A 24,105-nucleotide genomic window follows, 5' to 3' on the forward strand; every position below is an offset into this window, starting at 1 on the left:
AAATTAAAAAGAAAAAAAAGAAAACATGTCAGACTAAACAGCTTTTTAAGAAAGGATACTTTTCATCAGTGATAATTAAGTCGAGTAAGGCCCCATGGAAGAGAGGAGAATAAGATCAGAATTTTAGGCTAGGATTCTTGTGCTTTTAAGTACTATAAATTCTAAAAGAAATTTCATGTAGAAAAAACTGAAAATAAATATATATATATATATATATATATATTTTTTTTTTTTTTACTGAATTTGAAACAGAGCTGCTATATACTTCAAAAATGAGGACTAACCTTAGGATCCTGTCCAAATTTCTGCTCTAAGTCAGTGGTTCTCAAACTTTAGGAGGTTTTAGGAACTACTAGAAGGCTTCATAAAGCACAGATTGCTGGACCACAGCCCCAGAGTCACTGGTCCACAGGCCTGGGGGGGGTGGGGGTGGGGGTGGGGGGCCAAGAATGCAATTCTAACAAGTTCCCAGGTGACGCTGAAGCTGCTGGTCCAGGAACCCTATTTTGAGCACCGCAGAGAATCTAACTCTTATACCGACTCCCTTGAGATTCTCACTCAACAGGTCTGGGAAAAGCTGCAGAGGTGGTTTTGATGTGTGCCAGTCTCCGAGATCCCCTTTCGCTCTAAAGCTCGGTGTTTGGGGATTTTGTCACAGGAGATCCTTGGTCTGGCTCTGCAGCTCAAATCCTCCGCAGTTCCCTCCGTGGGCATCTCAGCACACGAAAGCAGAGCCAGAATGCTCAGAGAATGAAGGTGGGAGACAAAAACTTGGTTTTACAGCTGTTGGCAGAATTTGCAGAAGGAGAAAGCCGGAGCCTGAAACTACAGATTCTCACTTCTCTTGCTCCCGCCTCCATCCAGAACACGGGAAATGCAGCGTTGGCCTCGCTGACCATCGGTGTCATGAGAGAATGCCCAGAAGTCTGCAACTACCATACGACTTCTATGTCCATTTGTTTCCTTGTCTGTGGTTTTAAGATTCAATTTGCAATCAGCCGTAAAATGTGCTCTGGAAGAGTGGTCAAGAGTGATCTTGTGGAGTCAGCTGGAGTCAAGTCTTACCTCTGTCATTTGTTCCTGAATGACTCTGAGAGGGTTATTTGATATTTCTTTTTCTTTAATTTTTTTTTTTTTTTTTCTGAGAGAGAGAGAGAGAGAGAGAGAGCGAGCGCACACAAGTGGGACAGGGGCAGAGAGGGAGGGAGACACAGAATCCGAAGCAGCTCCAAGCCCTGAGCTGTTAGCACAGAGCCCGACGCGGGGTCTGAAGTCAGGAACTGCGCGAGATCATGACCTGAGCCAAAGTCGGATGCTTAACCAACTCAGCTACCCAGGCGCCCCAGTTATTTAATATTTCTAAACCTCAGTTTCCTTTTCTATAAGATAAGCAATAGCTCCACCTTCTACATATCATTGTTGTTAGGGGCGAATGAGAAAATGTATGAAAAGCACACAGAATAAGGGGTCATAAACCACAAACAATCCTTAACTACTAACAAAAATTCTACGAAAGTCCGAGAACAGGTGTCAATTTTAACGTTTGAGAAGCTAGAATTACACTAAATATTTATTGATTGATTTGTGTGGTTGTATGTTTATTATTTGGCCCTGGCCCCCCGGGCCTGGACTCACTACGATTATTTTTCAATGAGACAGCTAAGAGAGGTTTACCTTCAACTTAGAGGTTCCCACCACCCTCATGAGCTACTTTGAATAAGTACCAAATATCATCAAATATAAGACCTCTGATCCTAAGACGCGACACTGTATTATGTGGCGGTTAAAAAAAATGTTGCCAATTAAACTATCAGATGATGCTTTCTTATCTGTACTTGCAATTTTCATTTCAGACCCTATGAAGTCGCTCTTTCAGACTTCGATTTTTAAAACATTTATCATCCTTTTGCCCACATAAAAAGGAAAACATAGGCAAAATAAAGTCATTTAAAACGTTCCTACGTGGGGCGCCTGGGTGGCTCCGTCGGTTAAGCATCTGACTCTGGATTTCGGCTCAGGTCACGGTCTCACAGTTGTGGGATGGAACCCGGCGTAGGCTCTGCCTGAGCGTGGAGCCTGCTTGGGATTCTCTCTCCCTTTCTCTCTGCCTCTACCCCCTTGTGCGTATGCTCACTCACTCTTTCTCTCTCAAAATAATGAATAAATATTACAAGAAATATTCCTATGTTGTCTTCACGCTCAGTGCCCCCATCTTCCGAATCCCTTGTTTGACTCAGAGTGTGTGTCATTGCTTATTAACTCCGTATCACCCTTGGTACCGTCGGGGGTACTGGTGAGGCAGCATTTCTTAAGAGAATCCTACAGGACTAAACGCTCTTGGGGCTGCGCTGTTTGTTGGCCTAGTTTTGATTCCTGCCTCAAAAATACCGCCAAGCATGTGATGACTTCTCATTTTCCCCACTCCCTCTCCCATAAGCATTTGGCTCTTGGGGTTTAAAGAGGGCTTCACCCTTCCTTCTGGGAGTTGGCTGCAAGCAACGGACACCCATTTCCCAAGTTTGGACACTGCTGCCTTTGAAGTTCATGGACATGTAGGTAACGACGGCTGTGGCCTGGCCAACAGACTGTGAGGCATCTTCGATCCTAAGGTGCATCGCGATTTTACAGACGTTGGGGTCAATCAGGCCCTGAATGGAACCCTGCTGAGATTCCGCTCTGGTAAGCGCAGAAAACACAGGATTACTATTTAACGGCCTTTGCATTGCACTAATTTTTTTTTTTCCATAATAGCTTTGTCGAGATAAAATTCACATGCTCTACAATTCACTCATTTAAAGTGCAACATTCTATGCTTTTCAGTATCTTTGTGATGTATACCAATAAATCAATTTTAGAACAATTTCATCACCCCAGAAAGAAATCCTGGACCCATTAGCAACCTCTCCCCATTCTTCCCCCAACTCCCAGTGCTCCGGTAATTAATCTACTTTTCATGTCTACGGATCTGCCTCTTCTGGGTATTTTATATACACGGAATCACGATATGCGGCTCCTCTCACTTTGCATAACGTTGTCAAGGTTCACCCGTGCTGTAGCCTGTATCAGTTCTGCACACCCTTTTCCCGTTGACTAATATTCAACTGTATGGATATACCACATTTGATTTATCTACTGGAGCCGATGGACGCTTGGGTTGTTTCCACTTTTTGGCTATCGTGAATAATGCTGCGAGCGTTCATGTGCAGATTTTCGTGTAAATGGATGTTTTCATTTCTCCCGGGCACATCCCCAGGAGTGGAATTGCTGGGTCTTTCAGTGACTCTATGTTTAACTGTTTCAGGAACTGCCAGACTGTTTTCCAAAGCAGCTGTACCATTTTACAATCCAGCTGGCAAAATATGAGGGTTCCAATTTCCCCACATCCTTGTCAACATTTGTTATTATCTCGTCTTCTTGCTTATTGCTGTCCTGGTGGGTGTGAACGAGTATCTTCATTGTGGCCAACGCACTTATTTTTAAAGGATTTCTCCCTTGCATTTGCTCATTCGGTCCACACAACATCTGTCCCCATTCCTTACCCACAGTCAAGGAAGCAAACACAAAGACTGATTCATTGACTTGCTCAAGATAGCTCAGTTAGAGACAGCACGTCAGCTAGTAAGATGCTTCTTCGATTCTGGGCCCATTGCTGTTTCACCACACCAGGCCACTGGAACCTCAGGAGAGCTATCTGCTACAGAGTGGGGACAAGGGCGATGACAGATCTGGGGTAAGCTGGGGAGCGTGGGGAGGACGCAGCATGGCGCCACCCCGTGAGATGCTGTGATACCGCTGCTGGCTTTCACAAGACGGCAACAGCTAGTAAACCACATTGGCCAGGAACAGCTCACTAAGACGAATCTGATTTTGGGAAAAGGCCCGGTTGTAGCTTGCGAGGTACAGAGGCAAAACAAAATCTACGACTTGCAGCAAAGTCTATGGGGCGGTGTTCACAGCTTGTAGTAAAAGGCTGTGCAATCCAGGTTGGTCTCTTTTGGGCACATCTGTCCTTGGAATTATGACATTGAGGAAGAATAATATTCTAGCTCTGCCCCTCCCACCCCACCCCCCCCAGAAGGAATAGATGTCAGCCTCAGTTGGTAAGCGGGATTCATTACTTTCCGTGTTCATGAACTGAGAGTGCGAAAGAATTTTTGCTGATGCTTACATTTTCTATTCATGAACTATCTCCTTTATGTGCAAAAAAATCAATATTTTATGAAATGATCTCCTTGGAGGTTATAAGCTCTACAGCACCACTCTTTTCTAGTCAAAGAAAATCTGCATGTTACTAAACCCCAGCCGAGCGGGGGTAAAGGCCTCTAAACGAAGAGCTTCCTTACCTCACTAGCAAAGTCAACTTCTCAACACTGGACCGTGACCTTGTGTTGGGTTTACAGAGTCCAGCAGGTCGACGAGCGTGTGGTGTATCTATTGAAACCAAAAAAAAATTTTTTTTCAGGATTTGTCCGAAAGATGCGTTCCATTCTTAGCATAGGAACAACAAAGAGATGTTATTGAGAGGGCCCACTCACTCTCTGCAGAGGCTGGTGTGGTTCAAAGCACTGGAATCCTTTTCATATCTGACACCTGCTAAGGTCATCCTGATCATGCCCACAGCAGCTGCTACCTGTGGCCCCTGGCACCGCTTTTGTTCTTGTTGGGCTTTTTTGGTTTGTTTGCTTTGTTTTAAACCGGAAGGCAGTACCTCTCAACATTAAAGAACCTACGTCTAACAACTTTTAATTATTGTATTTTGTTTCCAAACCCCTGTCTACACTTGAAGCGATGTAGGGGTCATTGATATACACCTGCGATTTTGCATTTTGCTTTATTGACCTGACATAAAATCATGAATGCTTTCCATTTTACGTTTTTTTTTTCCATAAATATTTTAGTGGCTGCACAACACCCTGTCATCATCTGTTACACATTTTCCTGGCGTGGGACACGAAGGTGGCTTCCAGAAGGCCCGTCTATATGCTGTCCACAAGAGCCTCGACTTCGGATGTAAGGATACATGCAGACGGAAAGTGAAGGGATGGAAAAGGAAATAAAAAGAGAGCCGAAGCAGCTATGCTTACATCAGACCCAACAGACTCTAAGACAAAGACTGTGATAAAAGATAAAGAAGGGAATTACATAATGACAAAGGAGTCAATCCAACAAGAGCACATACCATCGGTAAATATTAATGCGCCTAACACAGGAGCACCTAAGTATGTAAAGCAAATATTAACAGACCTAAAAAGAGACGGCGGCTTCCAGGTTACGTCCTTGCACAGAAGGAATCTCTTCTGCTCCTTTTTACTATTTCATTAGGACCCGTCCTCCTAGAAGAAAGTTCGCATTTACCGAACACCTGCTGTATACCGCTGACTTGATGGGAACCACCCATTATTTCCCCAACTCTGCGAGAGAGTATTTTTTAATTCCCAATTCGCAGGGAAGAGAGTACCTAACACTGCTCGGCACAGAGTAAGACCTCAGCACTTGCCAACAGCGAGAACTACTGCCGTGGTCCCGCCTCCACTCTCACCGCTAAGGTACTTGGCCCAAGACAGAGACCAGAAAGGGGCCTGGTCTGCCTGACGCCAAAGGGCCTGCGTTCCCACCCCCGGCTGTACCACACTGCCTTCCCGTGGCGGGGCCAGGTCAAAGGATCGAGCACCTTCATTCTCTTGCTGTGTTCCACCGTCGTCTTAGCGATTTTGAAATACTTGGGTGCTGTTTTGTCTCAGCTTCTCAGGTCACAGTCAGCCTGAGGTCTGTGCTCCCAGAAGTCACTCATCGCTTATCTCGATGTTTCCAGCACGTCCTGCTGAGGGTCTTTTTCTGTGCATCCCAGAGCCGTGCAGGCTTCCGGGCCAGGTAGGTCAAGAGGGTGGCCGAGGGCTTGCACGTTGGCAAGCAGCCGAGGTACTGGGCAGCTCAAGAATCCTCACCACAGTAGGGTCTATAGTGGCTGTGGGTCCGGTGCTGAGTCTCCTCGCTCTCCGGGGGGTGGTAGGAGAGAGAGCTGAGAGGAGTATTTCTCTCAGAAGGGAGACGGGACCCTGCCTGGGGGGGTAACTGCTGGGACCCAGCAGGTAGGTCCATTGGTCCTTGTTTGCCAGAACTGAAGCCTGGGCTCTGAGAGAGACTTCGGGGAGAAAGGCGCCGGCCAGAGGCAGGACGATGGACAGAGTCTTCAACCTACTCTCACCTGGCCCTTGAACTAATCCCGGGAGGCACTGCTTCCCCCTCCCTGTAGGGGACGGCCAGACGCCACGTGACGTGGCAGTGTGATGGGGTGAGGAGAGCCTGAATACGGCAAGAGCTCCCACCACTGAGCCTCTTCTGACCCCCCTCAGAGGTCTGCTAGTCTGCAGTGGCTCAGGGGACTTGCTTCTAGGGGTACAATGGCATGGCCTGTCTTCTACCCCCTTGTCCCCTCATGGACTGTGGCTTCCTCAGTCGGCATCACCACGTGGCATCCAGGGTTCCCTTAAATACACACGGAACAGAAGACTCTGTTTCCGAAAGGGGACCCCTCTTGCGCTGCTGGTGGGAATGCGAATGGGGCGGCCACTCTGGAAAACAGTATGGCGGTTCCTCAAAAAATTAAAAATAGAACTACCCTACGACCCAGCAATTGCACTACCAGGGACTTCTCCAAAGGATACAAAAATGCTGATTCGAAGGGGCACATGCACCCCAATGTTTATAGCAACGCTATCAACAATAGCCAAAGTATGGAAAGAGCCATCGACAGATGAATGGATAATTCATCGACGGATGAATGGATAATGGCATACTACTTGGTGATGAAAAAGAATGAAATTTTGCCATTTGCAGCAACACGGATGGAACCAGAGCATATTATGCTAAGTGAAATAAGTCAGAGAAAGACGATTATCATACGACTTCACTCAGATGTGGAGTTTAAGAAACAAAACAGATGAACACAGGGGAAGGGAAGGAAAAATAAGATTAAAACAGAGAGGGAGACAAACCATGAGAGACTCTTAAAAAACAGAGAACAAACTAAGGGTTTCTGGAGGGGAGGTGGGTGAGGGGATGGGCTGAACGGGTGATGGGCATTATGGAGGGCACTTTTCGGGATGAGCACTGGGTATTATACTTAAGAGATGAATCACCGGGTTCTACTCCTGAAGCCAACACTACACGGTCAGTTAACTGAGTTCAAGTTAAATGGAAAAAAAAGGAGGCTCTGATTCTATGAGTCATACAGAGAGATGGGAATGGATAGGTGAGCCGTCCTTCACTGAGCTCCGACCAGTGCCTTTTCTGACACTATGCTGTGCCTCTTCATTTCCGTTACTCAAGGCTCAAAGAAACGAGACCTCAAGGAAATAGTATCCCTACTTACAGATACGCAAATCGAGATTTAAAAGTAACCTTCCCAAGGTCACATAGCCAAATATTTGGTGAAGCCACGGTTCAAAGTCAAACATGCCTAATCACGAGAAACTTGTGTTCTCTCCCGATATTACAATGCCTTCCATAACCCCCAAACCTACACCCTCCCCGTGCCCGACTTTACACATCAGACTTTTTAAAAAGCAAACCAGGTGTTAATTATTTTCAAATTTTATTTGAAGCTGAGAACAACTGTTTAAAGAAAACTGTCAGTGGATTTATGTACTCTGGGAAAACTGAACTGGAGAAGGCAGACACTTTTACGGCACCTCATCCGCATGTGGTCTTAACAACCTGATCCCAAACAGGGAACTCAGTGTGCTGCAGGGCCGGTGACACATCACTCACTTCCAAGGCTGTTTTCTACATAAAACTTTCCACGCGGGGCTTCCTTTGCCAGCGAAATGTAAATGTGCGCTGTCTTGTTTTGGGTGCAGGGGTGAAGTGGGTGATCGTGAACCACTCACCCTCTTTCACGGTCAACCACATACTAGTTAGGAAAGTCAGAGGGGTGGGATAAAGGAAGGGAGTTATCTTTTAGAAGGGGGTAACTTAAGGCGTTCTCAGCCCAGAATCTTTCCCTTTTTAGGAAAACAAAGAAGATAACGAGTGTGGTGGGGGAGGGTAAGCTCAAGTCTACCTACAGAAGTACTGAACTATCACCTTCCCTTGCTTTTGATTGAGTTGACTCTTGCGTGAGTTAACACTGGTTGTCGCAGGTTGACCAGAAGCCCTATGTGCAGTTACATTATATATCTGCTTGACTTAAAAAAAAAAAAAAAAAAAAAAGGAAGAATGAATTAATTGTGAGTGCAGTGTGTTTGGAAGACATGAAATCTTAAGACGTGAAGTCTGTGGGGGAAAAGCTGATAGGTATAAAAACAGAGGAGAGGGGCGCCTGGGCGGCTCAGTTGATTGAGCATCCGACTTCGGCTCAGGTCATGATCTCGCAGCTCGTGAGTTCGAGCCCCGCGCTGGGCTCTGTGCTGCCAGCTCAGAGCCTGGAGCCTGCTTCGGATTCTGTGTCTCCCTCCTTCTCTGCTCCTCCCCTGCTTGTACTCTGTCTCTCTCTCTCTCTCTCTCTCTCTCTCAAAAATAAATAAACATAAAAAAAAAAAAAAAACCAACAGAGGAGAACCACTGGGCTTACCTCAGGAAGCTGCAAAACAAAACAAAGCACAAAATTCCTTAACTAAGATCTGCGTGAGACTGCAATGTTTTGGGAGGTCCTGAGTAGTCAGAAAGAATCATGTCCTTTCCACAAGTAGGTCCCTCTGGATCCTAAGATGGAGAAACCAATAAGGGGATAAGAGGGGACCGAGCAATCACCAAAAAGCTGATGGTAAAGATATCTGAACACTCTCTGCATTGAAGGCTCTGCCTACATTTTGCCGCGTTAACAAGTTTCTTTACAGAGGTTTAAAACGTGACCAGTTCAAGCAGTGATTCTAAAAGGAAGTTTTGTGAAATCCCTGAGGCATATGAGGCACTGCTAGGTGAGGGGATGCAGGTTTGATAAACTGGTGTTGGCTCTTCCAGAGGCTGAATCAATACCGTGCCAGATTTCTGTGGGGAAGAGGACACAGAGAATAATGGACGAGATTTCCGTAGTTTCAGAAAAGGTTGAACTGGAATATTTCAGCCAGGTGAGGGACTGGGGACTGCTCAATCAGCAGCCGCACGGTTATTATTTCTATGCATAGAAATATGCCACCATCCAACCTGTCCTCCCCCACTGCCATGGATGTCCAAATAGGAAACCATGAATATACTAGATCATACCATCTGCTCCGTCTGTTCTTCCTAATGCTCTATCCTGGACCACATTTCTAAGCATATTAATAGAAGAGTACCACCATTTAACCAAGAACGCAGACTCCAGACCAAACTTCCCACTGGATCTGCAGACACGTGTGACATTTCCCAACAGGTGTGGCAACAGAGATGTTCAATTTCACTCCAAGGAAATTCAAATGAAACAATCAGATCCGTTTTTCATACATCGGGCTGGTGAGGACTTTAGGATGACAATAATGACAATACTGGTGAGGAGGTGTGTGGGGGGGAAAAGGAATTCATATAGTCACTGCTGGGAGAAGTGTAACTTAGGGCAACGTGACAACAATTATTATTCATGTAGGGATCTTTTGAACAACACTAATTCCACTTGTAAGAATTTATCCTACAGATCTGCTCACCGAAGTGGGCAGTGATATATGTAAAAATATTTTTGGAGCACTGCTAGCAATGGCCAGAAATAGAACAATAGAAGGAACGGAGAAATAAATTATGATATACCTACGAAGGGTACTATTAGGTGCTTCTTCGAAAGGATGCACTGTAATTACAACTTAATCTAGGATATGGGAGGATACTTATTGGTATACATGATATGATCTCATTTGTGTAACGAAAATACACACGGACGTTTGCATACGCACAGAAGTTCTGAAGACCATACACTGAACTATCTCCATTCCTGAGTAGCGGGACTGAAGAATGGGGACTTTCAGTGTTTACTTTATAAACTTCAGTATTGTTTAAATATTTAAGATGAGCTTAAATTGCCATTATAATTTTAAAAATTAAAATGAATGACGGCATATCCTGTGAGGGGTGCCCCGGGCCCACTGAGTAAAGGGGAAAAGAGAACAGGCCTCAACTAGAATAATCAGTCTACCAGGAAGGAAAAATGGGTATATTTTCACCGAGAACCCCCAGGCACAATGGTTCCACTGCTACAGAAATATTTGATTTGAAGATTCAGAACACCTATGCTGAAAGCAAATACTTACAATAACTACTAACTACAAAGAGTGTCAAGGTATCTGCTCAGAATTACTATGCCAGGTAATACAAGCATGTGAATGCATATATGTATATCAAGCTAATTTTTTTCTAAATATAAAATTCACACATGCCCAGTGTAAAAACAGAAAAACTGATAAAACAGAAATTTAAAGTTCTTCGTAATTCTGACTTCAAGAAACTCCTATAGCCATTTCTTGACATGTATCCAAAAATCTATGTATTCTTAAAAGGGGATCATGGTTTTACAACTTATTTTTTTCCCACTTAATAGTGCTGCAGATATCTTTCTATATCAGCAGATCTAGGCCTACCTCATTCTTTTTATTTTTTTTTAAGTTTTTTTTTTTTTTTTTAATGTTTATTTACAATTGAGAGAGAGGCAGAGAGAGAGACAGTGTGTGGGCAGGGGAAGGGCAGAGAGAGAGAGACAGAGACAGAATCGGAAGCAGGCTCCAGGCTCTGAGCTGTCAGCACAGAGCTCGATGCAGGGCTTGAACTCAGGAGCTGCAAGATCATGACCTGAGCCGAAGTCGGATGCTCAACCGACTGAGCCACCCAGGTGCCTCTACCTTACTCTTTTTAGTAGCTACATAGTATTCTGTTCTATTGATATATCATAATAAAAAAAATCAATCCCCTATTACGGATTTACATGCTTCCAAAGTTTTGGTTCTGTAAGAAAGACTGCCAGCAACCATCCACTCATATGAATCTTGGCACGTGAAGACTTACATAGATACCCTCCCAGAAGTGGAATACATAGAGCTTGTTTGACGGGGCCATCAAATCTTCCCTACAACCCTATGAGATAGGTATTATTTCTCCCCATTTTTCCAGAAGAGGCGACTGGGGCTCAGAATGGCTTCACAACTTTGTTAGTAAGTGGCTGAACTAGCCCAGATCCGCTGAGACTGAAACATGTACTCTTTCTGCTACACACTGCATGGATCCACCTTCAGGGGGGTCGAGTGAAGGCTTCAACAGAAGCGAGGAGTGAGGCGGAGCAAAGGCTCTTGGAGCCAGTACCCCTTGTAATGTCCCCTGCGGGGAGGAGCTGGGATTGGAGCACGGGGAGACATCTGTGTCACCGCAGCCTGAGGACTTCACAATACTGTGGTGCAGTCTGATGTGGCTCAATGTTAGGGCTTCCCAGTACTTTAGATCTGTAACAGAACCGTGCAGTTTCTTCTACACCAGTGTCTTTCACGCTTTTTGATTGCATTTCACGCTGTGACCCAGCACACACACACACGCATGCAACTGCAACCAGACTTCTACCTGCTATCTGCAAAGCACTGTGAAATTTCCTCTTTCATTACACAACACAAAACCAAAAACAAACCCCAAAAAACCCAAGGCTGGTCAAAACCCCTAGTTTGAAAACCCTCCACTATATCCCGGAAGATACTGTCTTTATCTCCCCAGGTAGGTGGGCATGTGAAAAAGATTAAGGTCCATCCGAATTCCTCATTCCGGTATTTGATTCCTTTGTGAGCGGGTCCCCTTCCACCTTCTCATTCTCGGTCTCGGTCTAGTCACACCGTCTGGCCCAGGCCAGGCTCAGTCCTGTCTCTCATTTTAGCCTTATAAGCCTCCTCCTTTTGAGGGAAAGCCCTGTTTTGTCTACCCTCTGTGGCTTTCAATCCAAGCGCTAACATTCCTTAGACACCCAGTCCGAGTACAAACCTACCCTGGACATTTTGTCCCACATTGTTCTCTTCCTTTTTTATCTCCCAGAGCTTAATACTCGAACCTGCATGTGGTGACACACGTTCTGTCTTGCATTGTTCCACGTGTGAAGCCAACCTCTTCAATGAGATCGCGAGCATCCCAGCGGCTGTGTGTGATTGACGGGATTACGGGAGTGATGCACTGTCTCAATTTACCCATAAAGCACATAGGGTACTTCACGATAAGAGCATATACCACAGCATACTAATAAAAAAGAAATATGGATCAAGAATCTGGACCAGGAGAAACTTAAAGGAGAGAAAAAGTTCAAGGCCATGGCAAGAAAAGAAGAGAACATTAACTTTCACATCATGAAGGTCCCCATCCATGGTTGTAGTTGAGCTCCGAATTTAGCTATCAATTAACTTACCTGACCATCAAAGGTAAAAGGGGATTAAAAGGAGATATATAGACCAATGGAATAGAATAGAGAGCTCAGATACAAAACCTCAAATATAGAAATATACAGTCAAATGATTTTCGACAAGGGAGCCAAGATCATTCCATGGGGGAGAGGACAGCCTTTTCAACAAATGGTGTTGTGAAAACTGGATATCCACACGCAAAAGAATGAAATTGGAAGTTTGCCTTACACCATATACAAAAATTAACTCAAAATGAATTAAAGACCTAAAACTATAAAAACCCCAGAAGAAACACAGGGAGGAAATTTTGCAACACTGAATTTGGCAATTATTTCTTAGATATGCTACCATTAAAAAAAAAAAAAGCACAGGCAAAAAAGTAAAATAGACAAATGAGACAACAAATGTATCAACTTCTGTGCATCAAAGGATATAATCAACAGGGTGAAAAAGCAATCCACAAAAGGGAGAAAACATTTGCAAATCATATCTGGTAAGGGGTTAATATCCAAAATATATAGAGAACTCCTATGACTCAAGAACAACAACAAAAATCAAATAACCTGACTTAAAAATGGGCAAGAAACTTAAATAGATAGTTCTCCAAAGATGATATACAAATGGCCAAAAGCATACGAAAAAGATACTCAAGGGGCACCTGGGTGGCTCAGTTGGTTAAAGGTCCATCTCTTGATTTCGGCTCAGGTCTTGATCTCACAGAGATTGACTCCCGCACCACCCAGCATGGAGCCTGCTTAAGATTCTCTCTCTTCCTCTTCCCCTGCCCCTCCCCACTCCCCCCCCCCAAAAAGATACTCAACATCACTAGTCATCAAAGAAACGCAAAGCAAAACCACAAGGAGATACCACCTCACACCCGTTACCATGGCTACTATCAAAAACCAGAAAATAACAAGTGTCGACAAGGATGTGGAGAAACTGCAAACTTGTACACTGCTGATAACCACCGACAGTATAGTGGTTCCTTAAAAACTTAAAAAATAAAATTATAAAAGGATCCAGCAATTCCACTCTGGATATATATCCAAAAGAAACGAAAGCATTATCTCAAAGAGAGATTTTTATGTTCATGTTCATAACAGAATCACTTACGATAGCCAAACGATGGAAACAACCCAAATGTCCACAAACAAAATGTGGTACGTCCATACAACAGAATATTAGTCAGCCTTAAAGAGGAAGGAAATTCTGACACGTGCTACAACACGGAGGAACCTTGGCGACATTACGATCGGTGAAATCAGCCAGTCAAAATTACAAACAGATAAATTGGCTGTTACCAAAAGACAAATACTGGAAGATTCCACATATATGAGTTCTCTAAAGTAGTCAAACTGAGAAACAAAGTAGAATGGTGGTCACCAGGGGCTGGGGCTAGGGGGAAATGGCTGCTGTTGTATACACAGAGTTTATGGCGTTTCAGTTTTGCAGGACGAGAAAGTTCTCGAGATCCGCCGCAGTGTGGCTTAAACAAACTGTACATTTAAAAATGGTGAAGATGATAAATTTTGTGCGTATTTTACCACAATTTAAAACAAAAGGTAAAAGGGGAGACACGTAAGTATTATTAGAGAAGAACTATATACTTCTTCCAGGGATCTAGGGTTTTGCCTACGTTCTGAAAGAATCTTAATCAGTGGGGCGCCTGGGTGGCTCAGTCGGCTAAGCATCTGACTCTTGATTTGGGCTCAGGTCATGATCTCGCAGTTGGGGAGTTTGAGTCCCGCACAGGGCTCCACAATGGCAGTGTGGAGCCTGCTTGGGATTTTCTCTCTCTCCCTCTGTCCCTCCCTGATTGTTCTCTCTCTCTAAAATAAAGAAACATAAAAATAATTTAAAAATAAATAAATAAAAGAATCTTAAACAGTGAGTCCCTTCCCATGGTCTAGGGCCATGCCACCTACAGTAAAAACAATTGCAGTTATCTTACTTGGCTGAGGAAATTGCTCTAGTCTCTGCCTCCAACCCTTTGTGAAACCTTTTTACTCTTCTTTGGGCTTCCACATCTGCCCCCTTGACTTTGTAGTGTATTGACCCTTTTTTTTGGCCCTAGAGCCTATGACATGCACCCCTGCATTCAACCCAGGCTCCCAGCTAGTGTACCTCAGGGCAAAGTACCCACATCTGAGGCCCTACTTAAATGGGGGTGGAGGGTGGGGTATGGAGGTGATTTCACAAAAATGATGGAGAAAACGTTCTAAACCCCTTTCGTATGGCAAATGGGAGTTAAAATTTCATTATATATATATATATACGAAATTTATTTCTTACAATGCCTCTTAATAAAAGCCAGGGGCAGAACATCGAAATGCAAATCAGTGAAGACAGAATAGTTTCCAAAGATTTGTATTCTGAAGTCCCTCTTTTCTAAAGAAAAGACTCCCTTTGTGCCCTCAGAGAATCACTTCTTCAGTGGCCATTTATGTACATTTTACCAAATTCTTGCATTGTATCATTTTGTTTTCCATTAGATTGTGAGCTCTACGAAGGCAGGAAATATTTTCTTTTTAAACTTTTTAAAAATGTTTATTCATTTTTTTTTTTAAATACAGAGAGAAACAGAGCACAAGCAGGGTGGGGCAGAGAGAGAGGGGGACACAGAACCTGAATCTGAGCTGTCGGCACAGAGCCCGACACGGGGCTTGAACTCACGAACCGCGAGATCATGACCTGAGCCGAAGCCGGATGCTCAACTGACTGAGCCCCAGGCGTCTGCCAAATAATGCATTTTAAAAGTACTCTGGGAGATCCTTATATCCAAAAAAAAACCCCAGACATCAGAAAAGGCCACATGAAATGAATTCACTTTATTCAGGGCTAAATTTTGTAATAAATCTTTTTTCGGGGGAAAAAAGGTTTATTTGATGAAACTTTGTATCATGAAAACGCTGACTTCATTTTAGGTTGATCAGAATTTAGACATCATGGCAATACCATGCTAGTTCTCAGAATGAACAAAGTAAGTATATTCCTGACTTCAGGGGGTACACTTTTATCTGACAAAAATGTATGTTGGCACAATGTAACACCCTTCACTTCAGGCTTGAGTTGTACAGCTTAACTGTTAAAATGTTCATCTTCCCCACAAATATTAAAGGAAGGGCTCATCAATTTTCCGAGGGCCTCCCGCACATTTAAAAAAACATTCACATCACTCTTTTTGAGGCATCATGGTACCATCCATATGGATTCTTTTTTTTTCCCCGTGCATCTCCCTCTTTCCTGTGATTCTGGCTGTTTTTGAATATCGCTTTCATAGACTCCATAGAATTTCCCATCTTTTGGAAGATTTGCGTTTTCACCCTTCTATCAATTCGGTTTGTACTGTTCCCTGTTTACAACAGCGGAGGGACTGGCCAGTGGCTGACACAGGTTAAGAGAGGGAATTTGACTGAGAGCTGATTTTCCAAGTCAGTGTTGGGTTACTCATCAGTCTTTTCTGGGGGGACCCTGATAATGACAACTTGAAGGAGAAGGCTCCTCTCTCGAGTTTCCCCTGTTTGGGCTTTCTCTTTCTCCCCTCTCACAGAGTGATCGCAAACCTCAACCCCCCATCTTGATAAGCCTCCAACACCATCTGAGGGGATTCATCTGAAACCCTGCTTTGTCAGCCCTCGGAGAAGATAAAGGAGGGGGGGGAGACTTCCATACTTGCTCAGTTCATTCTGAAGTTTCACAACTGTCACGATTGGGAAAAAATAAGGTGCCTATCATGAAAATGATAGAGAACTTCTTCTGAAATTCAACACTCTGGGGGAATGGAAGACCTCATTAAAAGGTGTGTGTGTGTGTGTGTGTGTGTGTGTGTGTGTGCGTGTGTGCGTGTGTGTGTGTGTGTGTGTGTGTGTGTGTGTGTGTGTGTGTGTTGCTACTTTCTCTAAGCCAAAAGGATGAGTAATACTACCCGTAAGAGGAGAGGGAAATGGGCACCTTTTCCCTCCGGGCCCATTTTAACCATTTGGGCCTCAGGAAAAAGGCTTCTAGGATTAACTACTTCAGCAGGGAAACTGCAAAGATGTTAAGTGCCATGCTTATGACATCTTCTTATTCCACTTATTGGAACTGACGAACACCTTTTTCTCCCCCTTCTGTTCCCTGCCCCCCCCCACAGTTGCGACCTGAATACACTAAGCTAAGCAACACACACTCAAATAATAAAAGTCCACTTTTGTAATGATTACAGATAACATTAACTCAGAAAACAGAAGCATGTTTTCAATGTGATTTTTCTAACATTGGGCTTTACAAAGCTGGACAAAAACACTAAAGTGCACTTTAGGATCAAGAAATGGAAAACTTTATTTTCTCCAGTTAAACAGAAGTTACTGCGAAAAACAATTCTCACTGTGTTGCAATTATTATCCAATTATTTTTCTTCTGATGACCAGTGTTTAAAAATTAATTATCAAAGTAATATACACACATAGTATACATAGTATTGATCTCGTATCATAGACTATTAGGGCTGAGACGTTTTCCCCAACTTCTTTCTCATGACACATTGCACTTTCCTTTTCCTAGTTTCCTAATATGAAGGTTTAAAAAAAATTAAGTCAATATTCAGTATTTATATTATTTTTTTAATTTTTATTTTTGAGAGAGAGACAGAGTGTGAGCAAGGGAGGAACAGAGAGAGAGGGAGACACAGAATCCAAAGCAGGCTCCAGGCTCTGAGCTGTCAGCACACAGCCCGACGCGGGGCTTGAACTCACGAACTGTGAGATCATGACCTGAGCCGAAGTTGGAAGCCTAACCGACTGAGCCACCCAGGCGCCCCTCGGTATTTATATCACTAAATGTAAATACTGTTCACTGTAGTATACCTCCATGACATTTCCTTCCCTATATATGTTTTCCTATAGTCCTTTTTTGCTTCCATTTGCTTATGCTTCTAGGTGCTCTTCAGGAGCCTTATTTTCCGTCTTGATCCTTTTATCTCCCCACCCCCACTGAAGGCTCTTATCTGGTTCTAAATTTCACTATGATGTGTTTGGGTAGGAACTTTCAGAAACGTAAGCTTTTTACTGAAGAATAACATAATCACAGAAGAGGACATGAATCATAAGTATCAACTGGATGATTTTTTACAAAATTCACACATAGTGTGTAACCAGTACCTAGATTAAGAAAGAGAGTACTACCAAGAGCCTGCTTCTGGCCACTACCTGCTCCTAGTGGTAATCACTATCCTAATTTCTAACACCACAGATCAGAGTTTGCCTGTTTGTGAATTTTTATAGAAATGAAATCATACAAGGGCACCTGGGTAGCTCAGTCAGTTAAGCATCTGACTGCGGCTCAGGTCATGATCTCATGTTTCGTGAGTTCGAGTCGTGTGGGGCTCAGTGCTGACAGCTGGGACCTGGAACCTGCCTGGGATTCTGTCTCCTTCTTTCACTCTGCCCCTCCCCTGCTTGCATTCTTTCTCCTAAAATAAATAAAGGTAAAAAAAAATGCAAAAATGTTTTTAAAAACATGAAACCATACAATATATTCTTTTGCTTCTGGTCTCACCGGTTAAGTTTGGGAGATTCACGTGTGTCACCTGCATGTAATGGGGAACTCATTCATGCTTGTTCCTTTTTATGAACACGCTACGATTAATTTATCCAGCGTTAATGTGGATGGACTTCTGGCTGTTTTCAGTTTTTGGCTATTAAAGAGGTGCCACAAACATTTGTGTACATGGCCTTTGCTGTATCTTTACAACAGACGTATGCATTTCTGTTGGCTGGGGTGAGTCTTTTCCCCAGTTTTTGGCTGGGGACTCAGCCTTTTCAATCTGAATCGTGACTTTTTTCATTTTAGAGAAATTTTCTGCAATTGCTTCTTTGTTAAATCCTTTCCTTTTTTTCTTTTCCACTTCTTTCTTTCTGGAGCTCTAATACTCACAGCTTTTCTCTTGGATTTTCTTTTTGGTTTATTTTCTGAGAGGACATCTCAACGTTATCTTCCCATATCTCTCCTGTGTTTTTATCTTGGTAACTTTTTAATCTCCAAAATAGTTACAATTCTTTTTCTCATCTTTTAAATCGCACCCTGATCTTATTTCATTGCTGCAATAGCTCCTCCTTTTGAAGAAATTTAAGAAAAAAATTTTTTTTTCCTTCCGCTGTCTGTAATGTCAGCTCCCTTTTTTTTGTTTGTTATTTGTCTCTCTTTTGGCCTGGCCAGCTGTCCTCAAACGTGTGGTGATCTTTGGCTGCCTTGTCATATTTAAGAGTGAGGCATTTAAAAAACTGACTGAAAGCTCTGGGTGTGGGGCGGCCCCTGCCGTGTACAAGATAGGGAGGGAGAGTGCCAGACATGTCGTGGGGGTTACAGATGTTTCCTCTTCGGCAGGTGGATGTCCTCAGGAAGGAATCCCCCAATCCAGGCCCCGAGCAGTAGGAAGGGTTGAGAGCTCTCGCTGTTCAGTATGAAGAACTTTACTGAATTTCCGTTTCTCCGTAAGATGATCCATCCCTGTTCTCAGCAGCGCTTGGTATCCCTGGGTCCACAGCTGCGCTGTCTGGTGTGGTAGCCACTAGCCACGTGGGGCCATCTGAATTTCAATTAATTAAAGTTAGGGGCACCAGGCTGGCTCAGCTGGTTAGAAGCGCGACTCCTGATTTCGGCTCGGGTCATGATCTCACAGTTTGTGAGTTCGAGCCCCGCGTCGGGCTCTGCGCTGACAGCAGGAAGCCTGCTTGGGATTCTGTGTCTCCTTCTCTCTACCTCTCTGTCTCTCTCTCTCTCTCTCAAAAATAAATAAACATTTAAAAAAGTTAATTAAAATTAAGTTAGAAATGTAGTTCCGCAGTCACACCAGCCACGCTGGCCACTGAGCCACGTGACGGTGGACAATGCTGACGGAAAACCTTTCCTTTATCACAGAAAGTTCTGTTAGCGCTGGAGACTGAACCTCATATTTTTTGCTTTGGGAGAAGTAGTTTCTTGACTGTACTGTTGGATAAGAGGATCTGAAAGTTTGCTTACTTTTTATCTAATTTTTTCATTAATTCTTTAGTTTTCAACCTTGCTCCAAACCCAACTTCACAGGTCCTCAAAGGACTCCATTTCTTGAAATTTAACTTAACCACTCTCCACTCGAACGTACACTCTTGAAGGTAGGTTTCAGCCTTCTGCTGTTAGTTACCACTTGTCCATCTGTCTTCGTCTTCCAAAAGGTATTTATACCTATTTCATTTATTTTACTATCATTTTAATGGGTTTTAGGCAGGGACGTGTTCAATCTGCCACATTAAACCTGAAGTCTTCCTGAGAATGTTTTGAACGTGAGTGGGGAAAGGGAAGGAGAGAGGGAGAGAGAATCTCAAGCAGGCTCCACGTTGAGCGACTTGGGGCTCTATCTCACAAACCAAGCCAAAATCACGTCCTAGCCAAAATCAAGAGTCAGACGTTTAACCGACAAAGCCACCCAGTTGCCCCTCTGATTTTCTTTTTTATATTCCATTGCTTTGTCTTTTTCCAAATATTATTTAAGAACTTACTACAGGCAAGGTAGTGCTCTGGTAATAAGTTTTATTACTTTTCCTTTCATTTCATAAAAAATACTGGTGCTAAACATTTTTAGTGCAAGTTTAACGATTATGTATGGTGACAAAACCTAATGAACTTAATATAGGGCAAGGTTATTTCCATTTGACTAAATAGCAGTGTCCTTTACCCACAGTCTGGAGCAGATCAACCCAGCTGAGCCTATCCTATGTAAGCTACCCCCGATGAACCTTAAACCTGTGGGTGTAAGAATAAATCCAGGGGCTCAGGTCACGATCTCACGGTCCGTGAGTTCGAGCCCCGCGTCAGGCTCTGGGCTGACGGCTCAGAGCCTGGAGCCTGCTTCCGATTCTGTGTCTCCCTCTCTCTCTGCCCCTCCCCTGTTCATGCTCTGTCTCTCTCTGTCCCAAAAATAAATAAATGTTAAAAAAAATTAAAAAAAAAAGAATAAATCCATAAATATATACATACATAAATAAGCCTCTGTGTTTGGGGTAATTCGTCAGATAGTGTTACTGCTGCAAAAGCTGTCTAATAACATGGGATAAGGGTCTTTACAAACAGTAGACTCTAGCATTATAAGAAAAGAAAACAAAGGTCTGAGGTAGTCACCTATGTTTAGGAGAAAATAAAAATTCTCACTCCACAATGGAAAGCCCTTTCATTGATTGCATTTTCTAATGGTGTTTTCCCTACGAGAACTTGTGATAGGAACACCACTATGTTTCAGGTTTTTAAATACAGGCATAAGCGCCTGTTATGGGAAACTCTGACGTCACTAACCTTTTTTCTCCTCAACTAACAAGGATGTTCCATTAATGAGCAGTGACCAGGACACAAATTACCTCCAGATCTGTGTGCTTCTTTCCCAAAAGACAAATTACATGCATTGTGACAAAATTAGAGAGTAAGTATTGCTTGCAAAAATCTTACAACAGAAGTTCTTCTTTGCCCAGGATTAGGCTTGCTTGTTTCTCGGTGTTTCCACTGAGTTATGGTAAGATGTCACTCAGGACGTGCAGTTGTTGCCCCAGGGGACATATAAAAGAGCCAGAAGATGTCTCCCACAGAAGCAGTTGCCACAAAGCTGTGCTGTGCATTGTACACTAACTCCCGGGGGTCTGTCCCTAAGATCAACCAGAAGTGCCTGCCTTGGATACCATGGTGCAGAGAGCTAGAAGCAGTCCTATAACAGTGTCCCTGATAGTAAATCAAGGGGACGGTGTGAATTCCTTTTGGCTGCTTTATCTCATGGTGTCCTGAAGTTTTTGCTTCATTGGAATCAAAAGAATCAGAGAAAGGTCCAAGGTAGCGCCCCGTATTTGGCAGATTCTAAAACAACACTTTAAGTAATAAATCCTAATTTGTAAAAAGCATATGGGCTTAGATTATTTTACAAGTGACTATTCATATTTACTAGAAGGACTCCAAATACGTGCGTATGTACTACTAAAACATGTCATGTCTTCTTTAAAGCACTAAATTGAAACTCATCACAAAGAAAGGGTTTTGTAATCCTGTTTTGACTGTTGGGAACTGTGATCCTTTTAGGAAGTCACGCATGTTTATTCGTCCATGTATTCATTCATATATGTAAAAACTGTGGAGCACTGACCTTGTGCTAGGCACCATGTTAAATGGGGAAGCCACAGGTGGATGGGTTTCATAGTGCTGATATAAGGTAGAAGGAGGAAAGCAGACAATTACAAGCTATGATAAGTGTGATACGTCTGTGGCTGAGTGGGACGGGAGCACATGGTCTCTGTAATGTGGTGGGGCGGGATGTCAAGGACAGAAAGCCTAAACTGAATCTTGACATCTTAGTGTTGAGTCTCTTGCTGAGTCTCTTGCTGTAACTACGTTATCATTTACTTGCCTTCTTTTTTTTGATGTTTATTTTTAATTTTTTTTTTATTTAAAATTTTTTCAACTTTTGTTTTTTATTTATTTTTGGGACAGAGAGAGACAGAGCATAAACGGGGGAGGGGCCGAGAGAGAGAGAGACACAGAACCGGAAACAGGCTCCAGGCTCTGAGCCATCAGCCCAGAGCCCGACGTGGGGCTCGAACCCACGGACCGCGAGATCGTGACCTAGCTGAAGTCGGACGCTTAACCGACTGCGCCACCCAGGCACCCCTATTTTTAATTTTTTTAATGTTTATTTATTTTTGGGAGAGAGAGAGAGACAGAGACAGAGACAGAGACAGAGACAGAATGCGAGCAGGGAAGGGGCAGAGAGAGAGGGAGACACAGAATCTGAAGCAAGCAAGCTCCAGGCTCTGAGCTGTCAGCAGAGAGCCTGACATGGGGCTCGAACTCACAAACCGCGAGATGATCTGAGCCGAAGTCAGACACTTAACTGACTAAGCCAGCCAGGCGCCCCAATGTTTTTTATTTTTATTTTTATTTTGAGAGAGAGACAGAGAGAGAGACAGAGAGAGAGACAGAGAGAGAGAGAGAGACACATGAGTTGGGGAGGGATACAGAAGGGAGGGAGAGAATCCCAAGCAAGCTCTGCACTGTCAGTACAGATCCTCACGTGGGGCTCGAACTGATGAATCCTGAGATCATGACCTGAGTTGAAATCAAGAGTTGGACGCTTAACCAACTGAGCCACCCAGGCGCCCCTTACTTGCCTGCTTTGTTCAGCTCACCACCCATCAAAGGAATCGCGCCCATCCCTAGGGATCCTCTGATGACACAACCAGGCCATCTCTTTAGTTAGAGATGCAACGTCTAGGTAAGCTTGGCTTCAGTACCATATCTGTTCGTCACTGTTACTCAAGCATAGGAATCACTACCGAGAGGAAATTTTTACAGTTGAAAAATTCATGTTATATGAAATAGAAATGTTTCTACTTTGCAAGTTCTGCAAATGCACATTTACTGTATCACGTTTACTAAGACACAGAAATATCTGTACTTTCTGAACCGAGTCAATAAACTAAGACAAAACTAATTCTAGACACATCTGATAGATTTTAAAAGTGCAGGTACCTTGCGCGGCCCTACCCTGGCATGTGTTCATTTGAGATTGCATGTAAACCAGTCCAACAGGTGTGAGGAGACAGATGCTCACCAAATGCTTAACCCTCAGGGAGAAAACATTAACAAAATGTAGAGCATATTTCCCCTGAGGAACAGCAACCGAAGGAAGCCTGTTACTATCAACTATCATGACTTCTAAAAACGGTTAAAAAAAATTTATTGAACACCTACTATATGGCAAGCAATACTAGATATGGAGATGAAGGAGAAGTAAATCCTTGATGTACAAACCAGTCTCCTTAAATTATCGGTCGTGGCTAGAGAAGTTAGACATTTTACCTTTCCACAAGTTTTCCTTTTCCTTTGGGTTTAAGAGTCATCAAACCAAACTCGACCAAGCCAGCTTCCTTCCACACTGAGTGAGCCTGACCGCCGAGTCCTGTAGATTCTTCTGCTCTATGTAGCTTCAAAACTGTCTTCTCCACTTGACCTGTGGCACGATTTTCCTCTAGGCCTACCGGACTTGTTCCTGGAACTACCGTAATATCACACAAACTAAGCCTTCTGCCATCATGGTGCCCCTTTCTAAGCCAGTCTTGTTAAATTGATGCCAATGTGATCAACCTAAAACACAAAAGATGCGTGGAACCTCTCAAGGTCAGCCCGAGGCCTTCAGGAAGCAGCACCCACGTGCTCGCACAGCTCACCGCCTTGTCCCACCTCACTTTCGCCATGTCCCTGCCATCAGCTGTCTCTGTTCCAGTCATACCTAACCATTCGAAATTTCTGAAAAGCCCCAAGCTTCCTCACGCCCCGGTGTCTGTCACAATCTCATCCTAGACCCCTCCTCTTCACCCCCTCCCAACTCCTGCCCATGGCTCCCAATTAATTAACTTTTCCCTCCAGTTTTTTTTTTGGGGGGGGGGAAATTTCAAAAAGTTGTAAGATCAGTACATAAACACTCATTAAGCCTCCACCTGTATTTATCAGTTGTGAACGTTTTGCCACATTTATGTTCATTTGCTCTTCCCCCGCTGCCATACACATATTTACTTTTGTTGAATCTTTTATGAGTAAGTTGCAGGGGACCCTGGGTGGCTCAGTTGGTTGGGCTTCTGACTTCGGCTCAGGTCATGATCCCATGGTTTGTGAGTTCGAGCCCCGAGTCGGGCTCCATGCTGACAGCTCGGAGCCTGGAGCCTGCTTCGGATTCTGTGTCTCCCTCTGTCTGTCTCTGTTCCTTCCCTGCTTGTGCTCTCTCTCTCTC

At 43.7% G+C, this 24,105-nt stretch overlaps 1 long non-coding RNA gene across 1 annotated transcript in view; it reads right to left on the bottom strand.

Annotated features, from left to right (window-relative positions):
• Window positions 1-24,105, bottom strand: part of LOC121012807 (uncharacterized) — a 125,588-nt gene that overhangs the window by 38,192 nt on the left and 63,291 nt on the right. Inside the window, exon 2 of the long non-coding RNA XR_005782319.1 lies at window positions 4,344-4,431. This is a non-coding gene — a long non-coding RNA (uncharacterized LOC121012807). The remainder of the gene's footprint in view (window positions 1-4,343; window positions 4,432-24,105) is intronic.

This window comes from Herpailurus yagouaroundi, unplaced genomic scaffold (assembly GCF_014898765.1).
Source record: "Herpailurus yagouaroundi ecotype Mexico unplaced genomic scaffold, PumYag 197, whole genome shotgun sequence".
In the NCBI taxonomy this organism is placed as follows: domain Eukaryota; kingdom Metazoa; phylum Chordata; class Mammalia; order Carnivora; family Felidae; genus Herpailurus; species Herpailurus yagouaroundi.